The following is a 6,000-nucleotide window of genomic DNA, read 5'->3' on the forward strand; positions in this document are numbered from 1 at the left end:
CGACGCCAACGCTAACACAGCGTTTGATCTCTGGAAGCTAATAGTAACTGCAGTCTTTGTTTGCTCTCTTATTCGAGACCGCTGTGTCAATGTCATGAGCTGTGTCACTTCTCAGGCCAGAAGACCATCTCATCATCCTTGGTTCTCTCACAGTCCAGTTACTTATGCATTCTTAGACAAAATCTAGGTTTTTATCCATTTAGTTTGGGTTGGACAGGGAATGTTCCCAGAACGTTGCGGCAAGGTTATAAAACAAACATTCTTCCATTAATGTTAATAGGATCTAATATAATAGAAATTTAGTTATTTACTGTTCTTTTAAATGTCATTTATACACCGTTTATAGAACACTTTTTTGACGTTTATGTATCTAAATGTTTTAGAGAACATTCAAAAGTAACGTTTGGAAAGTGATACAATGGAACGTTCTCTTAATGTTTCGCAGAACCAAGAAAAGACATTTTTGAAACATTTTTGAAAACAGGGCATTACGAACATTCAGAGAACATTCAGGAACAGGAATGTTAGCAAAACGACCTTAGAAAATATCGTTTAACAAAAAAGAGTTGTCTTAAAACTGAAGGATATACAGTCCTCTAAACGATCTGTGAGTAAATCTGAGCTCCAAATAAGACAAGGATTACTTGAGGACACTGAGAATAAAGTTTTCAAAAATGGCTAGTAAATTTCACAAATAATTAACAAAAGTAACACATTGAATTCATCATTTTTTTAATACTCTGATAATATTTGTTTTATTTACAACTTAAATCTTACAAGAAAAAACAAAATTACTTGCCATTTTTATTTTTGTGATGATCTGAAAATTATTTAGAAACTTTTTTATTTGTTAAAAAATAAAGATTACAATAACACACAAAGGGCCCTATTTTAACGATCTGAAACGCAAGTGTCAAAGCGCGAAGCGCAAGTAACTTTGTGGGCGGGTCTCGGCGCTGTTGCTATTTTCCCGGCGGGATAAATGCCTCTTGCGCCCGGCGCAAATCTAAAATGAGTGGGTCTGAAGTAGCTTCATTATTCATTATTAGGTGTGGTTTGGGCGTAACGTGAAATAAACCAATCAGAGCGTCATCCAACATTCCCTTTAAAAGCAAGTTCCATTATGGAGTCGGTTTTTTTTTCCTGGTTCTTGACGGACAAACCAATTTGTCAGATGTCCTTATATACATATATGTCTTGCCACTATTGGGCAAAAAGGTCTGATCCTTAATTACTACAATTAGCCTGAATAATTTGTAAGCTAGATTTATGCCTATTTTTTCACATCTTCGTGGCACACCACAATGATTTCCGAGATCAAAAAATTATCTTTTTTTATTGTAACAATTTATGATTTGCAAAAATAACTGTTGCATCTGTGTAGATTACATGAGCAAAGTGTATGTGCGTTGTGCACGCTATACATTATGGTCAAGCATGCGCCCTTAAAATAGCATAATCAACAACGCACAACGCGCCACTGACTTTAGACTAGTTTTTTTCTGGTCAGTGGCGCAATTGTTTAATGGAACAGCAAAATAGCACCAGGGATTGTTTGCGCCGGAACACGCCTCCTTTTTTTGCACTGAACCGTCCAGGGAGCGCAAGTTCATTCACTAGTTTAGCGACGTGCTTCTGTGGAGGGAAAAGCGCGCTTTGCGCCGGTGCAAAATAGGAATGACACATGCGTCGGTGTACAAAGTCAATTGCGCTGGGTTCAAGATAGGGCCCAAAGCCTTTGTTCAATGCATTACAAAGTCTTGTTAAAGGGAATTATGCATTCTAATTATTCATAATGTCCATGATGTAATCCATTATATCTTTATTTTAAAATGCACAGTGAAGTGTTACATTTGAAGTGATTGTACAATGCATCGTAAGGTGCATTACAAGGTATAATTCATGCATTAAATCTACTTTTATATTGCCTTATACATAAAAGTAAAGTGTTATCAAAAGGAGCCCCCCTGTGTTTTTTCTGACCTCTGGTTTGCTGTTGTCTCAGACAGCAGGTGTCTGAAGGTCTAAACCTGCTCTTTCCGGTTCGCATGTTAATCTGAAGGCTGAATCCACCAGGAAAGGTTTACCTTATTTAAACCAGCTTTACCACAGAGGCCTGTTGCAGCCCTTTCTCCAAACATCTAGAATCTGGATCCATTAAATGGGGATTAGACGAGCGCAGAGCTAGCGAGACTCCAAGGACTTTAAGGGTCTGAACAGATGGAGGAATCCTTGTGGGAGAATAAAAACGTCTGACCCCTCAGCGCGGCCCATTGCTGTTAGACACAGACACATCTGGAGGAACGAATGCCTTTGACGTACCTGTTCTGCTCCTGCAGGTGAAACCAGAGGAACAGGAAACAGGAAATGAACACGTGCTCAAGAATTTGACTTTGCTTTCAGAGAACAAACAAATGTTTCTTATGTTTAAACTAGAAAAGGGTATCTGTCAATCAGTAAAGCAAAACAAAACGGTGAAGTGAAATTCTGTTCAAGATTTTTTTTTTCTGCAGGAATCTGGAGAATACTTGATTCAACTAGAAAAGAAAGAATATTAGTTTAATTACTCATGCAAAAAAAATAAGTCTTATCTCCTGCAATTTAGTTTATCTTGATTGTTTAGATGTGTAAAATATGTGCATTTGATATGTTCCACTGGTACTGTTTGATTACTGTATTTGTGATATTTACTGTAAATCGTTTTCAAATATGTACACCATTTATAAATCAAAATGTTATAATATTGATATTATAGTATCATGGTAACATCTAAAAAATAAACATGAAATGAACACAAAACAGATTTTCAGTGCTATTAACCTTCTGTAAATCCATCTTGTTGAGGTGATTTCCAGATATAAAGTTAACAAATTTATGCAAATAAATAAATATGATCAAAGACGTTTAGATCTGTAAAGTATATAAGGATAACAAATATTTGTAGTGCATTTGCATTCATACTTTTACTGTTTAATTATCATATTGATACAACGAAATTTATATGGAACATAAAATACATTAAAAATATGTCAAATAATAAAAAAAAAGCTGGTAACGAGAGAATGTTCTCAGAGCATTCTGGCAAAAAGTAGTTTTAATGTTTATTTAAAGTTTTCCGGTCTTTAAAATCGCTCTCAAAGCAGCAGCACAAAAACATTCAATCATTCCTGGAGTGTTTTTGAAACATTCTAGTTGTTAGTTGCTTCATAGAACATTCGAAAGTAACATTCCATAATGTTCGTAAGATAATAAAATGAGTTGAGATCGAACTAAATGACTTAAAACGAGAGATCCTCTCTGAAATGGCGTGTGTAGGGCCCAAGAACTGATCAAAACGCTGATCTGTGAAGTTTCAGTGCTGCAGTATGAGTCACGTAGACTATCTGTGTTACTCCCACATGACCAGCTCATCAGGTGCATTTACTCTCAATCCACTGCTCAAACATACTCATAAAACAACACCAAGCATGCAGTGTCATTGCATTAGTTCATGAACCACATTCAGTGAGAGTGAAGTGCAAAAACATCAGGAAACAACTGATGTAAAGCTTATGAATTTGAAAGCCATCAGTGCATTAGCTTGACATCTGATCCTGTCATGGCTCGTGAAATTGAAGGTCCACTGGGACGCAATAACTTTAGCGGAACATTGTGCCAAAGCAACAGCTGCATGAAGCGTCATGGCATTACTGAAGGAGGCGATGTGATGAGCTCATCGGGCATTCATTCCGACGCCCACACGTCTTCATCGTCTTCAGTTGTTTGTGTGCTCGGAAACCCCCACAAACGTCAAGACGCCGGATCAGTGACTCTCCTGTGTGAACAAAACGCTTCCATTATGTGTGATTTTATTCCAATGGTAGCCTGTTTAACAGTAGTGTACAGCTGATGTCACCGCTGTGCAATAAACACAGGATCCTCAAATGTTTATTTTCTGTAAATCGCAGCATGATAAATTCACATTATCATTTATTCAATTCTAAAAAATGTAACATTCAGAGAACATTCTCATAGCTTCGTTGGAACATTAGCCAGTTGTTCTTCGATGTGTTGGTCCAAGCAGGAAGCCTGACGCAGTGATGTAATCTGGGTAATTTACTCCTGAAGGTCACTGCACATGAGAAGATGACTTCATGAAGAAACCAAGTGTTTGTTTCACACAAGACAGAGAGAAGCCGTCACTATATCTTGTGCTGCAGTCTGTTTGATGCAAAAAAAGACAGAAGATAAGCTAATAGTGTGATGCATTTACACCAGACACATGCATCATGATACAAGCTCAATAAACATGCTGAGGACTGATGAAGTGCTGAATGCAGTCGAACAGAATCTGGGACAAATACTGTTCCCAGAGGGCAGAAACCATATCAAACACACCCATATGCCCTCTGACACACACACACACACACACACACACACACACACACACACACACACACACACACAGACACACACACACACACACACACACACACACACACACACACACACACACACACACACACACACAGACACACACACACACACACACACACACACACACACGGAAATCAGCATCACATTGAATTTAAATCACCACGTGTGTGTTTGCTTATTATCATAACACGTGTTGACATCCTGCATATGTGTGTGTGTGTGTGTGTGTGTGTGCATGAGGTACAAGGATGTAGGTCAAACAGAATTAGGGGAAAGGTTGTGTCTGTGATAGTCAGATAACTATCACATGTTGTGCTCCCCAGTAACAAGAAGTTGAAATGGGACATATAAGTAAACAGTCAAAAGTCTTTAGTTTATATAACAGCCATTAATATCTAGAAGACAATAAAAGCAAGCAAGCAAATAAATATGCATAATAAGCAAGTAAATAAACAAGCAAACATGTAAATAAATTAGCTAGCAAATACATACAAAGCAAACAAGCAAGCATAAAAGCAAATAAATAAATAAATAAGCAAATAAATACAATTCATTAATTAATTTACAAGAAATACATAAGCATGCAAACGTATTAACAAATCAATAAACATGCAAACAAGCAAACAAGTATATATATATATATATATATGTGTGTGTGTGTGTGTGTGTGTGTGTGTGTAAATAAGCAAGCAAATAAATAATGAGTTAATTAAGCAAATAAGCAAACAAAAATATTAATTAAGTAAATCAGGCAAAATAGATAATAGAATAAATAAATTAATTAATTAATAAAACAGTAAATTAATAAGCAAACAAGTCAATAAGTAAATAAAAACAGTCAAATAAACAAACAAAGAAAAAACAAGCAAACAAGTAAATAAATAACCAAACATTTAAGGATATTTCATAAACAAATTCATAGATAGATAGATATATTTGCTAATCTGTTAGTAGTCCATTAGCATCACACATGAACGAAAAACTAGAAGTTTAAGACATTCTGAGTAACTTCAAGTGTGTGTGTGTGTGTGTGAGAGAGAGAGAGAGAGAGAGAGAGAGAGTGTGTGTGTGTGTGTGTGTGTGAGAGAGAGAGAGAGAGAGAGAGAGAGAGTGTGTGTGTGTGTGTGTGTGTGTGTGAGAGAGAGAGAGAGAGAGTGTGTGTCTGTGTGTGTGTGTGTGTGAGAGAGAGAGAGAGAGAGTGTGTGTCTGTCGTGTGTGTGTGTGTGTGAGAGAGAGAGAGAGAGAGTGTGTGTGTGTGTGTGTGTGTGTGTGTGTGTGAGAGAGAGAGAGAGAGAGAGAGAGAGAGAGTGTGTGTGTGTGTGTGTGTGTGTGTGAGAGAGAGAGAGAGAGAGAGAGAGAGAGAGTGTGTGTGTGTGTGTGTGTGTGTGTGAGAGAGAGTGTGTGTGTGTGTGTGTGTGAGAGAGAGAGAGAGAGAGAGAGAGAGTGTGTGTGTGTGTGTGAGATAGAGAGAGAGAGAGAGAGAGAGAGTGTGTGTGTGTGTGTGTGAGAGAGAGAGAGAGAGAGAGAGAGAGAGTGTGTGTGTGAGAGAGAGAGAGAGAGAGAGTGTGTGTGTGTGTGTGTGTG

Source organism: Carassius carassius, chromosome 7 (genome assembly GCF_963082965.1).
Source record: "Carassius carassius chromosome 7, fCarCar2.1, whole genome shotgun sequence".
Lineage (NCBI taxonomy): Eukaryota > Metazoa > Chordata > Actinopteri > Cypriniformes > Cyprinidae > Carassius > Carassius carassius.